Source organism: Leuresthes tenuis, unplaced genomic scaffold (assembly GCF_036924035.1).
Source record: "Leuresthes tenuis unplaced genomic scaffold, fLeuTen1.0.hap1 SCAF_6, whole genome shotgun sequence".
Classification (NCBI taxonomy): Eukaryota; Metazoa; Chordata; class Actinopteri; order Atheriniformes; family Atherinopsidae; genus Leuresthes; species Leuresthes tenuis.
Genome location: NW_027325360.1, coordinates 30923899 through 30940063, shown reverse-complemented (window position 1 = coordinate 30940063; position 16165 = coordinate 30923899). Strand labels below are relative to the sequence as shown.

At 41.9% G+C, this 16165-nt stretch overlaps 3 non-coding genes across 3 annotated transcripts; 1 reads left to right on the top strand and 2 right to left on the bottom strand.

Annotated features, from left to right (window-relative positions):
• The first annotated feature begins 2407 nt into the window (after window positions 1-2407).
• LOC140310647 (U5 spliceosomal RNA) lies at window positions 2408-2521 on the top strand. Its single transcript, XR_011916698.1, has one exon. It is a non-coding gene; the product is annotated as a U5 spliceosomal RNA (small nuclear RNA).
• Window positions 2522-5781: 3260 nt separating this feature from the next.
• On the bottom strand, window positions 5782-5965 carry LOC140310423 (U2 spliceosomal RNA). The gene has a single exon (XR_011916496.1). It is a non-coding gene; the product is annotated as a U2 spliceosomal RNA (small nuclear RNA).
• A 308-nt stretch (window positions 5966-6273) lies between these two features.
• Window positions 6274-6387, bottom strand: LOC140310564 (U5 spliceosomal RNA). The gene has a single exon (XR_011916621.1). It is a non-coding gene; the product is annotated as a U5 spliceosomal RNA (small nuclear RNA).
• Window positions 6388-16165: the final 9778 nt, after the last annotated feature.

The window sequence follows — 16165 nt, the reverse complement described above, 5'->3', positions numbered from 1 at the left end:
ACCCGCTTTTGGCAAACTATGGCCTTCTTGCAGCCGAACACCTCTGATCTCGCTTTTGATGATGTAAGGTTGGGCATTCAGACCTTGCTTCACCTGCTTTTCACCAAATATAGTCGGACATTCACACCTTCTTGCAGCCAAACGCTTCCGCTTTTAGTGTTCTATGAGGCATTCACATATTTTTTTTCACCGTATTTTATAGATTATGGTTGGAAATTCTCACCCACTCTCATCCGAAGACCTCTCCTCCCGCTTTTGTTAATATATAGTCGGGCATTCGAACCTTTTCTTACCCGCTTTTTACAAATTATGGTCGAACATTCACTCCTACTTGCAGCTGAATACTTCCGCTCCACCTTTTAGGTATGTATGGTTGGCATTTGCACCTCTTTTTATACTGATTGCTGAAGATTAAGTTGTTCTTTCTCAAACTACAAATTTTTTTTAATTGTTGAAACTTGATTTGAAGTGGATAAATAAGGAGGACAAACAGTTTTAAGTCAGGCTGATAGAAGGAATTAATTTTATAGCAAAATCTGTATTTCGTCATATGTCGAGAGATGCTTATTGCTGAAGAAGTTCTTTCTCATTCTACAAAGTACAACGTTGTTTATCGTTGAAACTTGATTAGACATGAATAAATATGAAGGACAAAGCAGTCTTAACTTGGTTTGAGTTAATGAATTCGTTTCATAGGAGAATCCGAATTCGTGCATAACTCATAAAATAGAGCTTATTTTCGGATTCCTGAAGAATGAGTCTGGTTCTTTCTCATAATACAAAGTTTGTTGTTTATTGTTGAAACTTCATCAGAAGTGAAGAAATAAATGAATGCCTATCAACAAATGTGGGATCTAAACTCTAGTGCTTCCTCTAAAATAATTTCCTTTCTCAATTTAGAAATGTGTGTGTGTAAGTCACAACACCCGTGACACCAAAACGGCTTTCTTTTCTCTACACTCTGCACTATGAGCACACACACCAAATCAGAAAGGCTTTTTTCTCTCTTTTCTACATTATGGACTGTGGGGACACAAAACCGCTCTCTCTCTTTTTTTTTTTTATCGTGTGCCAGGGCGTTGTCTCACGTATTAGATTATGCTTAAGATACGAATGGGTTTATCAGTCACATCAGAATCCATACATACTGATCCTCCCGTAATAAAATGGTCGGATCTTATCAAACACACTTTGTTTCTTGTGACAATCAAGTCAGCGAAACAGCGTATACACGTCAAGACACTGAATCAAGTTTGCCACAAGAACTCATAAGTTTGGCAGTATTGCTCTGCCGTCAGCAATCATACACCCATTTTATTTTCGTGAGACATGTGCAAGCACCTGTTCATCTACTGTTCTATCACTATGAATTAGTGATCTATTATCAATAAGGATACTTCTACAACTACTATCAAAGTATGTCCAGACTTCTTATGTTGTCAGTTGCTATATATGAATAAGTGGGTAGCTACTGACAAGCATTAAGCATGTCACACAGCCCAAACATATAACATTTCAGGACACACCACACAGTTAACAACCACAGTGAAGCGTGTCAAAGCCCAAACATGTAACATTCAACAGGACACTTACACAACACATTCAAATCAAACAGTCAGACAACATACAAGAACATATACCCCAGCCGGCATTGCTCCCTGCCTATTTTCGTACAGCACACTATGTGTGCGCACACCTTTATTCACAAACTCTTCAACTTATACTCTTTTACCGAAGCTGCTACAGCTCGATTGGCCGAATACCCTTTAATCCTATTTCGGTGAATTTGACATCTGCCTTACATATAACAGATTAGCGGTTTAGCAGTTTTAATTTAGTTTGAGTGAAGGAATTCATTTTATAGCAAAATCCGAAATCGTGAAGAACTCATGAAAGTAAGCTTATTCTCGGATTCCTGAAACTTTAGATTTGCTCTTTCTTTTACTGCAAAGTACAACGTTGTTTTTTTTGTTTAAATCTTTCTAGACATGGTAAATATTAAGGACAAAGCAGTTTTCACATAGTTTGAGTGAAGGAATTCATTTTATAGATAAAATCCCAAGAGTCTGCTGAGAAAAGAGAGTGAATGCGAAGTAGACTTTAACACGGCTATGGGAGCGAGCCGAGTGTGGGCTAACCGGGAGAATTGCTTGAAAGAAACGCGACACCGAATGAGCGATCAGAACAAAGCCTCAATACGGGATTCTCGTGGTGTTTTTGTTGCTGCCTTGTCTTTTGCACAGAGTAAAAGACAAGGCAGCCATCGAATAGGGCCCGATTGTTCCTAGTTGGTCAGCCGAGGAGCAAGGGGGGGGGGGAGCAAGCGTCTCAACCAAGCAAAGCTCACCATGGGGAAGGTGGCTATGCCAACTAGCCTGATGCCCTGCTCCCGCAGTGACGGATAATCGTACTCTGGTTTCTCTTCATAACGTACAAGTCTTTCGCCTTTTACTAAAGATTTCTGTGGAGAGCAGCACTAATGAGTTGTTTCTATTTTTGGCAGGCTTTACCTTTGCGGGTGAAGCCCTTTCTGTCTGTGCAAAAGAAATCTTCTTACTGTGCAGAGTGACTTCTCTGAGTAGAGTCGCCTTACTTGTTGCGACTGTGCCGATGTTCGAAGCTGGAGTGCAAAGTTGTTGCTTGAATGGTGCTTGCTGGAGCGTGCGGGAGTGCAAAGTTATACCATTTAAAAGGGCTGAAGTGCTCAGTGCTCAGTGCAGCGGGTGGGCGACACTCTGGCCACCTTGAAAACCGAGGTTACATCCACTACCAGGGGCAGCCCAAGTTCTGCCGCAAGTGTGGTGAGCATGGGCACCTGGTTGAGGCTTGTACCAAGGTGTTATGTGGGAAGAGCAGAGAAATTGGGCAAACTTTTGGAGAGTGTCCAAATGGCAGGAAATGTAATCTCTGTGGAGAATTAAATCACCTCTTCAGAGATTGCCCTAAATCTTTTGCCAACAAATTAAAGACGGTAAAGCCACAGTCAAGCCAACAAAGAGAAGGACCAAAGGTGGCAGTTGGTGAACAAAGTGAAGAGGTTGACCCAATAAATTCAAACTTCCCGCCAAAAGCTTGGATTGGAAGTGAGGAGCAAAAAGGGGAGGGGTCTGTAGAGGCCTCACCACTCAGTGTTGAAGTCTGTGAGAATTCACAGGCAGAGGGTGGAGCTACGCTAAATGAGGAGGAAGAGCAGACAGGTGAGTCTAGTGAAGATACTCACCTCCCCGAAGGTCAACAGCCAAAGAGGACGGCATCTGAGCCTCTGATTCCCCAGTTGTATCAGAGAAGAGGGGAAGGGTTAGGTCCCTTTCAGACAGTTCTTCAGTGGAAGAACCTAGAGTCTTCCCCTCCGACTCACCAAATGAGGTCTCCTTTTTAACTTCAGCTCTGCAATCAACCCCCAGGGACTCAAAGTTAAATGCAACATTGCGTCAGAGGCCAACACCGAGAGTCCGAAAAGGAAATATAGATCACCCTACTCACTTTTCACCTAAAGAAATGAAGGAAGAGCTAGTTTCCCAAGAAATAACCTGTGTGTAATTTGTTTTGATAACTTAGAAAAACGAAAATGACATACCTACTTTCCTTTATGCTTTTAATGGTTCTCACCTTCTCAACACTAAATGTGAGAAGTGTGAAATCAAAGACAAGAGCCCAGAGTATTTTATCCTTCTTAGACTCCATAAAATCAGATGTGTTTTTAATACAAGAATGTGGACTACCTTTTTTAAAAAACCATAGACAATGGGAGGAAATGTGGCCCCATTTATCGATATGGAGTGGCTCAAATCAAAATAAAAATGATGGTGTGGCCATTCTAATTAAAAATCCGCATGTTATGGTGAAAGGTAGCACAGTGGTGAGAGACGGACGGGCACTTTTAGCACACTTGAATTTTATGGGGCAAGACTTTAACCTCTTAAATATTTATGGTTTCAATGGAAAAAATGAAAGGTATGACCTTTTAGAAGATATACAGCTTTACATGCTAGGGCAAGTACCTTTAGTTGTAGGAGGGGATTTTAACTGTATCTTGAGCAGGAAAGACAGAAAAAGAGCAGGGGTAGATTTTAAAGTGGATAAGACTTCGATTTTACTTCAGGGCATATGCAGGGATTTTAAGCTTACTGACTGTTTTAAAACCATGCATCCCAGAGAGGAGGGCTTCACCTGGTTTAGTCATGATGGCACCAGAGCCTCTCGCATTGATTATTTCTTTACTAGAGATTGCCCACCCACTGATGTTAGATTAACCCCTGTTTTCTTTTCAGACCACCTTATGCTCTCCTGCACCCTTTCACCCCCTTCTGGTGTGACGGTAGGAAGTGGTCTGTGGAAACTCAACTGTTCCCTGTTGGAGGATGAAATCATAGTCAGTCAGTACAGGGAATGTTATAAAGAGTGGCAGACCCTTCAAGACCTCTACGAAACACATGCACAATGGTGGGAAATGGTGAAGGAAACGACCCAGACTTTTTTTAAACAGCAAGGTAAACGTAAAAAAAGGAAAGAGAATAGATGTATGATGGGACTACATAAACGCTTACAGCGCTACTTTAAACTAAATCAGTGTGGCATAGACTTTAAAGAAGAAATCAAAGATGTCAAAAAGGAAATGTCAGTTTCAGCAGAAATAAAGAGTAAAGGAATTTTTGTAAGAAGCAGGGAGCAGGAAATTGAGGAAGGTGAAAAATAAAGAAAGTTATAAATAAAAAGGAGTGTATTCAAAATCTAAAAAGAGAAGATGGGTTTTTAACAAAATCCACACAAGAGATGATTGAAACTGTACATACCTTTTATAGTAACATGTACAAAGAGAAACCAGTGCACTTGGAAACATCGGCAGAAATCTTAAAATTCGTTGACAAAACCGTAAAAGAGAATGCACACTTGACACAGAATTTTACTGCTTTAGAGTTAAAAAAATGCCTAACAGGTTTTAAGAGAAGTCGAGCTCCGGGTTTAGACGGGCTTCCTGCAGAATTCTATCTGACCTATTGGGACCTTTTATCATCAGACATTTTAGATGTTTTTAAAGATTTTGAAAAACTCGACCGACTGCCTGACAGTTTTAGAGTGGGAATAGTGACTCTACTTTATAAAAAAAATGATAAGACTGACCTAAAGAATTGGAGGCCCATCACACTTTTAAACTTTGACTGTAAACTTTTTAGCAAGGTTTTAGCGACACGGATGTCCTCTGTTTTAGAGGAGGTAATTCACCCAGACCAAACTTGTGCCATCTCAGGGAGACAACTCACCGACAGCCTCGTACTGATTCGAGACATCATTGATTACGCTAGAGACAGAAACACCCGGCTTGTCATCTTAAATTTAGACTTTGAAAAAGCATTTGATCGGGTCTCGCATCAATATCTCTTTCAGGTGTTGCAGCCATCGAAAAGGGCCCGATTGTTCCTACTTGGTGAGCTTTGCTTGGTTGAGACGCTTGCCCCCCCCCCCCCCCCCCCCCCTGCTCCTCGGCTGACCAAGTAGAAACAATCTATTCGATGGCTGCCTTGTCTTTTACTCTGTGCAAAAGACAAGGCAGCCACAAACACCACGGGAACACCGTATTGAGGCTTTGTTCTGACCACTCATTCGGTGTCGCGTTTCTTTCAAGCAATTCTCCCGGTTAGCCCGCACTCGGCTCGCTCCCAGAGCCGTGTTAAAGTCCACTTCGCATTCACTCTCTTTTCTCAGCAGATTAAAAGAAAGTTTCATCTTGGGCTCCCTGAAACTTCCATCCTGCACCGCTGTTTGCTTTTTCACAAGAGCAGAGGAGAGCGCACCGTTCCCAGCGGCACTGCAGTACCGGGTCGAGGCTTGGAGTGAACGGAGCAAGCTTCTTTTTCAACTCCTATTCTTAAAAATCCATTTAATATGTTGTCCTCGTATAGAGGACATATTAAACTGATAAGAACAGATACTACACTTGATCTTAGCCAAAAGGCCGAGAAGCGATAACTGTCCACTGTTTCAGGTCCGAGGGCCCTTGCTGGCACAATGCGCACTTGTAGCAGTGTTCTTTTTATGGCCATAGGTGGCCAGAGTGTCACGTTGCACCTCCGCCCACCCGCTGCACTGAGCACTCTTCAGCCCTTTTAAATGGTATAACTTTGCACTCCCGCATGCTCCAGCAAGCACCATTCAAGCAACAACTTTGCACTCCAGCTTCGAACATCGGCACAGTCGCAACAAGTAAGGCGACTCTACTCAGAGAAGTCACTCTGCAAAGTAGCAAGATTTCTTTTGCACAGACAGAAAGGGCTTCACCCGCAAAGGTAAAGCCTGCCAATAATAGAAACAACTCATTAGTGCTGCTCTCCACGGAAGTCTTTAGTAAAAGGCGAAAGACTTGTATGTTATGAAGAGAAACCAGAGTACGATTATCCGTCACTGCGGGAGCAGGGCATCAGGCTAGTTGGTATAGCCACCTTCCCCATGGTGAGCTTTGCTTGGTTGAGACGCTTGCCGGTTAGCCCACACTCGGCTCACTCCCATAGCCGTGTTAAAGTCTACTTCGCATTCACTCTCTTTTCTCAGCAGACTCTTGGGATTTTATCTATAAAATGAATTCCTTCACTCAAACTATGTGAAAACTGCTTTGTCCTTAATATTTACCATGTCTAGAAAGATTTAAACAAAAAAAACAACGTTGTACTTTGCAGTAAAAGAAAGAGCAAATCTAAAGTTTCAGGAATCCGAGAATAAGCTTACTTTCATGAGTTCTTCACGATTTCGGATTTTGCTATAAAATGAATTCCTTCACTCAAATTAAATTAAAACTGCTAAACCGCTAATCTGTTATATGTAAGGCAGATGTCAAATTCACCGAAATAGGATCAAAGGGTATTCGGCCAATCGAGTTGTAGCAGCTTCGGTAAAAGAGTATAAGTTGAAGAGTTTGTGAATAAAGGTGTGCGCACACATAGTGTGCTGTACGAAAATAGGCAGGGAGCAATGCCGGCTGGGGTATATGTTCTTGTATGTTGTCTGCCTGTTTGATTTGAATGTGTTGTGTAAGTGTCCTGTTGAATGTTACATGTTTGGGCTTTGACACGCTTCACTGTGGTTGTTAACTGTGTGGTGTGTCCTGAAATGTTATATGTTTGGGCTGTGTGACATGCTTAATGCTTGTCAGTAGCTACCCACTTATTCATATATAGCAACTGACAACATAAGAAGTCTGGACATACTTTGATAGTAGTTGTAGAAGTATCCTTATTGATAATAGATCACTAATTCATAGTGATAGAACAGTAGATGAACAGGTGCTTGCACATGTCTCACGAAAATAAAATGGGTGTATGATTGCTGACGGCAGAGCAATACTGCCAAACTTATGAGTTCTTGTGGCAAACTTGATTCAGTGTCTTGACGTGTATACGCTGTTTCGCTGACTTGATTGTCACAAGAAACAAAGTGTGTTTGATAAGATCCGACCATTTTATTACGGGAGGATCAGTATGGATTCTGATGTGACTGATAAACCCATTCGTATCTTAAGCATAATCTAATACGTGAGACAACGCCCTGGCACACGATAAAAAAAAAAAAGAGAGAGAGCGGTTTTGTGTCCCCACAGTCCATAATGTAGAAAAGAGAGAAAAAAGCCTTTCTGATTTGGTGTGTGTGCTCATAGTGCAGAGTGTAGAGAAAAGAAAGCCGTTTTGGTGTCACGGGTGTTGTGACTTACACACACACATTTCTAAATTGAGAAAGGAAATTATTTTAGAGGAAGCACTAGAGTTTAGATCCCACATTTATTGATAGGCATTCATTTATTTCTTCACTTCTGATGAAGTTTCAACAATAAACAACAAACTTTGTATTATGAGAAAGAACCAGACTCATTCTTCAGGAATCCGAAAATAAGCTCTATTTTATGAGTTATGCACGAATTCGGATTCTCCTATAAAACGAATTCATTAACTCAAACCAAGTTAAGACTGCTTTGTCCTTCATATTTATTCATGTCTAATCAAGTTTCAACGATAAACAACGTTGTACTTTGTAGAATGAGAAAGAACTTCTTCAGCAATAAGCATCTCTCGACATATGACGAAATACAGATTTTGCTATAAAATTAATTCCTTCTATCAGCCTGACTTAAAACTGTTTGTCCTCCTTATTTATCCACTTCAAATCAAGTTTCAACAATTAAAAAAAATTTGTAGTTTGAGAAAGAACAACTTAATCTTCAGCAATCAGTATAAAAAGAGGTGCAAATGCCAACCATACATACCTAAAAGGTGGAGCGGAAGTATTCAGCTGCAAGTAGGAGTGAATGTTCGACCATAATTTGTAAAAAGCGGGTAAGAAAAGGTTCGAATGCCCGACTATATATTAACAAAAGCGGGAGGAGAGGTCTTCGGATGAGAGTGGGTGAGAATTTCCAACCATAATCTATAAAATACGGTGAAAAAAAATATGTGAATGCCTCATAGAACACTAAAAGCGGAAGCGTTTGGCTGCAAGAAGGTGTGAATGTCCGACTATATTTGGTGAAAAGCAGGTGAAGCAAGGTCTGAATGCCCAACCTTACATCATCAAAAGCGAGATCAGAGGTGTTCGGCTGCAAGAAGGCCATAGTTTGCCAAAAGCGGGTAAGGTGCGAATGACCGACTAAATATCAACAAAAGTGGGGGCGGAGGTCTTCGGATGGAAGTGGGTGTGAATATCCCACCATACAAGTATGGTGGAGAGGAAGCTGTGAATGGCCGACCATAGTAAAAGGCGGGTGAGAGAAGGTGCGAATGTCAAACCATACATAATCAAAACAGGGAGCGGAGGTGTTCTGCTGTAAGAAGGTGTGAATGTCCAACCATAGTTGGTAAAAAGCGGGTAAGAAAAGGTTAAAATACCCGACTGTACACAATCAATAGCGGGAGCGGAGTTGTTCGGCTACTAAAAGGTGTGAAAGTCCGACCATGGTTTGTAAAAAGTGGGTAAGAAAAGGTGCGAATGCCCGAATATACACCATCAAGAGCGGAAGCGGAGGTGTTCGGCTGCAAGATATTGTGAACGTCCGACCAAAGTTTGTAAAAAGCAGTTAAGAAAAGGTTTGAATATCTAACCAAACATAATCAAAAGCGGGAGCAGAGCTGTTCGACTGGAAGTAGGTGTGAATGTCAGATCATAATTTGCAAAAAGCTGATGAGAAAGGGTGAGAATGCCCGACTATACACCATCAAATGCGGTAGCGGAGTTGTTCGGCTGTGAGTAGGTGTGAATCTCCAACCATAATTGCTGAAAAATGTGTTAGAAAAGGTAAAAATGCCAGTCCATACATCATCAAAATCGGGAGAGGTGGTGTTCAGCTGCAAGAAGGTCTAAATGTCCATCAATAATTGCTAGAAAACATGAAAGAAAATTTTCGAAAATCAAACCACACATGATCATAAGTGGGAGAGGAGGTGTTCAGCTGCAAGAAGGTGTGAATGTCCACCCATAATACCTGAAAAATGGGTAAAAAAAAGGTGCGAATGCCCAACCATACATCATCAAAAGCAGGAGTGCATGTGTTCGGCTACAAGAAGGTGTGAACGTCCAACCAAAGTTTGTAAAAAGCAGTTAAGAAAAGGTTCGAATATCCAACCATACATAATCAAAAGCGGGAGCAGAGCTGTTCGACTGCAAGTAGGTGTGGATGTCAGATCATAATTTGCAAAAAGCTGATGAGAAAGAGTGAGAATGCCCGACTATACACCATCAAATGCGGTAGCGGAGTTGTTCGGCTGTGAGTAGGTGTGAATCTCCAACCATAATTGCTGAAAAATGTGTTAGAAAAGGTAAAAATGCCGGTCCATACATAATCAAAATCGGGAGAGGTGGTGTTCAGCTGCAAGAAGGTCTAAATGTCCATCAATAATTGCTAGAAAACATGAAAGAAAATTTTCGAAAATCAAACCACACATGATCATAAGTGGGAGAGGAGGTGTTCAGCTGCAAGAAGGTGTGAATGTCCACCCATAATACCTGGAAAATGGGTAAAAAAAAGGTGCCAATGCCCAACCATACATCATCAAAAGCAGGAGTGCATGTGTTCGGCTACAAGAAGGTGTGAACGTCCAACCAAAGTTTGTAAAAAGCAGATAAGAAAAGGTTCGAATATCCAACCATACATAATCAAAAGCGGGAGCAGAGCTGTTCGACTGCAAATAGGGGTGAATGTCAGATCATAATTTGGAAAAAGCTGATGAGAAAGGGTGAGAATGCCCGACTATACACCATCAAATGCGGGAGCGGAGTTGTTCGGCTTTGAGTAGGTGTGAATCTCCGACCATAATTGCTGAAAAATGTGTTAGAAAAGGTAAGAATGCCGGTCCATACATCATCAAAAGCGAGAGAGGTTGTGTTCGGCTGCAAGTAGGTGTGAATGTCCAGCCATAATTACTCACAAACGGGTAAGAAAAGGTAGTATTGCCAGACCATATATGATCAAAACAGGGAGCAGAGGTGGTTCAGCTGCAAGAAGGTTTGAATGTCCGACTAAAGTTCAAATATATTAACAAAAGCGGGGGGAGAGGTCTTCGGATGAGAGTGGTTGAAAATTTCCAACCATAATGTATAAAATGCGGTGAAAAAAAGGTGTGATAGAACACTAAAAGGTGGAGCGGAAGTGTTCGGCTGCAAGAAGGTGTGAATGTCCGACTATATTTGGTGAAAAGCAGGTGAAGCAAGGTCTGAATGCCCAACCTTACATCATCAAAAGCGAGATCAGAGGTGTTTGGCTGCAAGAAGGCCATAGTTTGCCAAAAGCGGGTAAGGTGCGAATGACCGACTAAATATCAACAAAAGTGGGGGCGGAGGTCTTCGGATGCAGGTGGGTGTGAATATCCCACCATACAAGTATGGTGGAGAGGAAGCTGTGAATGGCCGACCATAGTAAAAGGCGAGTGAGAGAAGGTGCGAATGTCAAACCTTACATAATCAAAACAGGGAGCGGAGGTGTTCTGCTGTAAGAAGGTGTGAATGTCCAACCATAGTTGGTAAAAAGCGGGTAAGAAAAGGTTAAAATACCCGACTGTACACAATCAATAGCGGGAGCGGATTAGTTCGGCTACTAAAAGGTGTGAAAGTCCGACCATGGTTTGTAAAAAGCGGGTAAGAAAAGGTGCGAATGTCCGACAATGTATGATCAAAAGAGGGAGTGGAGGTTTTCGGCTGCAAGAAGGTCTGAATGTCCAACCATAATTTGTAAAAACCGGGGAGGAAAAGGCTCGAAAGCCCGACTATACACCATCAAAAGTGGGAGCGGAGGTGTTCAGCTGCAAGACGGTCTGAATGTCCATCAATAATTGCTAGAAAACATGAAAGAAAATTTTCGAATATCAAACTGCACATGATCATAAGCGGGAGAGGAGGTGTTCAGCTGCAAGAAGGTGTGAATGTCTACCCATAATTACTGAAAAATGGGTAAGAAAAGGTGCGAATGCCTAACCATACATCATCAAAAGAGGGAGCGGAGGTGTTCCGCTGTAAGACGGTGTGAATGTCCGACCATAGATGGTAAAAAGCGGGTAATAAAAGGTTAAATTACCCGACTGTACACAATCAAAAGAGGGAGCGGAGTTGTTCAGCTAAGAGAAGGTGTGAAAGTCCGACCTTGGTTTGTAAAAAGCGGGTAAGAAAAGGTTCGTATGCCCGAATATACACCATCAAAAGCGGAAGCGGAGGTGTTCGGCTGCAAGATATTGTGAACGTCCGACCAAAGTTTGTAAAAAGCAGTTAAGAAAAGGTTCAAATATCTAACCAAACATAATCAAAAGCGGGAGCAGAGCAGTTCGACTGGAAGTAGGTGTGAATGTCAGATCATAATTTGCAAAAAGCTGATGAGAAAGGGTGAGAATGCCCGACTATACACCATCAAATGCGGTAGCGGAGTTATTTGGCTGTGAGTAGGTGTGAATCTCCAACCATAATTGCTGAAAAATGTGTTAGAAAAGGTAAAAATGCCGGTCCATACATCATCAAAATCGGGAGAGGTGGTGTTCAGCTGCAAGAAGGTCTAAATGTCCATCAATAATTGCTAGAAAACATGAAAGAAAATTTTCGAAAATCAAACCACACATGATCATAAGTGGGAGAGGAGGTGTTCAGCTGCAAGAAGGTGTGAATGTCCACCCATAATACCTGAAAAATGGGTAAAAAAAAGGTGCGAATGCCCAACCATACATCATCAAAAGCAGGAGTGCATGTGTTCGGCTACAAGAAGGTGTGAACGTCCAACCAAAGTTTGAAAAAAGCAGTTAAGAAAAGGTTCGAATATCCAACCAAACATAATCAAAAGCTGGAGCAGAGCTTTTCGACTGCAAGTAGGTGTGAATGTCAGATCATAATTTTGCAAAAAGCTGATGAGAAAGGGTGAGAATGCCCGACTATACACCATCAAATGCGGGAGCGGAGTTGTTCGGCTGTGAGTAGGTGTGAATCTCCGACCATAATTGCTGAAAAATGTGTTAGAAAAGGTAAGAATGCCGGTCCATACATTATCATTGAGCGAGAGAGGTTGTGTTCGGCTGCAAGTAGGTGTGACTGTTCGACTAAAGTTTGTAAAAAGTGGGTAAGACAAGGTGCGAATGCCTGACAATGTATGATCAAAAGCGGGAGCGGAGGTGTTCAGCTGCAAGAAGGTCTACATGTCCATCAATAATTGCTAGAAAACATGAAAGAAACTTTTCGAAAATCAAACCACACATGATCATAAGTGGGATAGGAGGTGTTCAGCTGCAAGGTGTGAATGTCCACCCATAATTCCTGAAAAATGGGCAAAAAAAAGTGTGAATGCCCAACCATACATCATCAAAAGCAGGAGTGGAAGTGTTCGGCTACAAGAAGGTGTGAACGTCCAACCAAAATATGTAAAAAGCAGTTAAGAAAAGGTTCGAATATCCAACCATACATAATCAAAAGCGGGAGCAGAGCTTTTCGACTGCAAGTAGGTGTGAATGTCAGATCATAATTTGCAAAAAGCTGATGAGAAAGGGTGAGAATGCCCGACTATACATCATCAAATGCGGGAGCGGAGTTGTTCGGCTGTGAGTAGGTGTGAATCTCCGACCATAATTGCTGAAAAATGTGTTAGAAAAGGTAAAAATGCCGGTCCATACATCATCAAAAGTGAGAGAGGTTGTGTTCGGCTGCAAGTAGGTGTGAATGTCCAGCCATAATTACTCACAAACGGGTAAGAAAAGGTAGTATTGCCAGACCATATATGATCAAAACAGGGAGCGGAGGTGGTTCAGCTGCAAGAAGGTTTGAATGTCCGACTAAAGTTCAAATATATTAACGAAAGCGGGAGGAGAGGTCTTCGGATGAGAGTGGTTGAAAATTTCCGACCATAATGTATAAAATGCGGTGAAAAAAAGGTGTGATAGAACACTAAAAGGTGGAGCGGAAGTGTTCGGCTGCAAGAAGGTGTGAATGTCCGACTATATTTGGTGAAAAGCAGGTGAAGCAAGGTCTGAATGCCCAACCTTACATCATCAAAAGCGAGATCAGAGGTGTTTGGCTGCAAGAAGGCCATAGTTTGCCAAAAGCGGGTAAGGTGCGAATGTCATACTAAATATCAACAAAATTTGGGGCAGAGGTCTTCGGATGCAAGTGGGTGTGAATATCCAACCATACAAGTATGGTGGAGAGGAAGCTGTGAATAGCCGACCATAGTTTGGAAAAAGCGGGTAAGAAAAGGTTTGAATACCCGAACATACACCATCAAAAGAGGGAGCAGAGGTGTTCCGCTGTACGAAGGTGTGAATGTCCGACCATAGTTGGTAAGAAGCGGGTAAGAAAAGGTTAAAATACCCGACTGTACACAATCAATAGCGGGAGCGGATGTGTTCGGCTACAAGAAGGTGTGAAAGTCCGACCATGGTTTGTAAAAAGCGGGTAAGAAAAGGTGCGAATGTCCGACAATGTATGATCAAAAGAGAGAGCGGAGGTTTTCGGATATAAGAAGGTTTGAATGTCCCACCATAGTTTGTAAAAAGCGGGTAAGAAAAGGTTCGAATGCCCGACTATACACCATCAAAAGCGGGAGCAGAGGTGTTCCGCTGTAAGACGGTGTGAATGTCCGACCATAGTTGGTAAAAAGCGGGTAAGAAAAGGTTAAAATACCCGACTGTACACAATCAATAGCGGGAGCGGAGTTGTTCGGCTACAAGAAGGTGTGAAAGTCCGACCATGGTTTGTAAAAACCGGGAAGAAAAGGCTCGAAAGCCCGACTATACACCATCAAAAAGAAGGTTTGAATGTCCATCAATAATTGCTTTAAAACAAGAAAGTAAATTTTCGAACATCAAACCGTACATGATCATAAGCGGGAGAGGAGGTGTTCCGCTCTAAGACGGTGTGAATGTCCGACAATAGTTGGTAAAAAGCGGGTAAGAAAAGGTTAAAATACCCGACTGTACACAATCAAAAGAGGGAGCGGAGTTGTTCGGCTAAGAGAAGGTGTGAAAGTCCGACCATGGTTTGTAAAAAGCGGGTAAGAAAAGGTTCGTATGCCCGAATATACACTATCAAAACCGGAAGCGTAGGTGTTCGGCTGCAAGAAGGTGTGAACGTCCGACCAAAGTTTGTAAAAAAGCAGTTAAGAAAAGGTGCGAATATCTAACCAAACATAATCAAAAGCGGATGATAAGGTGTTCGACTGCAAGTAGGTGTGAATGTCAGATCATAATTTGCAAAAAGCTGATGAGAAAGGGTGAGAAATCCCGACTATACACCATCAAATGCGGTAGCGGAGTTGTTCGGCTGTGAGTAGGTGTGATTCTCCAACCATAATTGCTGAAAAATGTGTTAGAAAAGGTAAGAATGCCTGTCCATACATCATCAAAAGCGGGAGAGGTGGTGTTCGGCTGCAAGTAGGTGTGAATGTCCATTAATAATTGCTTTAAAACATGAAATAAAATTTTCGAATATCAAACCATACATGATCATTAGCAGGAGAGGAGGTGTTCAGCTGCAAGAAGGTGTGAATTTCCAGCCATAATTACTCACAAACGGGTAAGAAAAGGTACTATTGCCAGACCATATATGATCAAAACAGGGAGCGGAGGTGGTTCAGCTGCAAGAAGGTTTGAATGTCCGACTAAAGTTTGTAAAAAGCGGGTAAGACAAGGTGTGAATGCCCGACAATGTATGATCAAAAGAGGAGCGGAGGTTTTCGGCTGCAAGAAGGTTATTATTACTGAAAAATGGGTAAGAAAAGGTGCGAAAGCCCAACCGCACATGATCATAAGTGGATGAGAAGGTGTTCGACTGCAAGTAGGTGTGAATGTCAGATCATAATTTGCAAAAAGCTGATGAGAAAGGGTGAGAAATCCCGACTATACACCATCAAATGCGGTAGCGGAGTTGTTCGGCTGTGAGTAGGTGTGATTCTCCAACCATAATTGCTGAAAAATGTGTTAGAAAAGGTAAGAATGCCTGTCCATACATCATCAAAAGCGGGAGAGGTGGTGTTCGGCTGCAAGTAGGTGTGAATGTCCATTAATAATTGCTTTAAAACATGAAATAAAATTTTCGAATATCAAACCATACATGATCATTAGCAGGAGAGGAGGTGTTCAGCTGCAAGAAGGTGTGAATTTCCAGCCATAATTACTCACAAACGGGTAAGAAAAGGTACTATTGCCAGACCATATATGATCAAAACAGGGAGCGGAGGTGGTTCAGCTGCAAGAAGGTTTGAATGTCCGACTAAAGTTTGTAAAAAGCGGGTAAGACAAGGTGTGAATGCCCGACAATGTATGATCAAAAGAGGAGCGGAGGTTTTCGGCTGCAAGAAGGTTATTATTACTGAAAAATGGGTAAGAAAAGGTGCGAAAGCCCAACCGCACATGATCATAAGTGGGTGAGAAGGTGTTCGACTGCAAGTAGGTGTGAATGTAAGATCATAATTTGTAAAAAGCGGGTAAGAAAAGGTAAGAATGCCCAACCATAAATTATCAAAAGCGGCAGCAGAGTTTTGGCTGGTATTTATCAATGTCTAGATAGATTTCAACAAAAAACAACGTTGTACTTTGCAGTAAAAGAAAGTGCAAATCAAAAGTTTTAGGAATCCGAGAATAAGCTTATTTTCATGAGTTCTGCACGATTTCGGATTTTATGTATAAAATGAATTTCTTCACGCAAACTAAGTTAACACTGCTTTGTC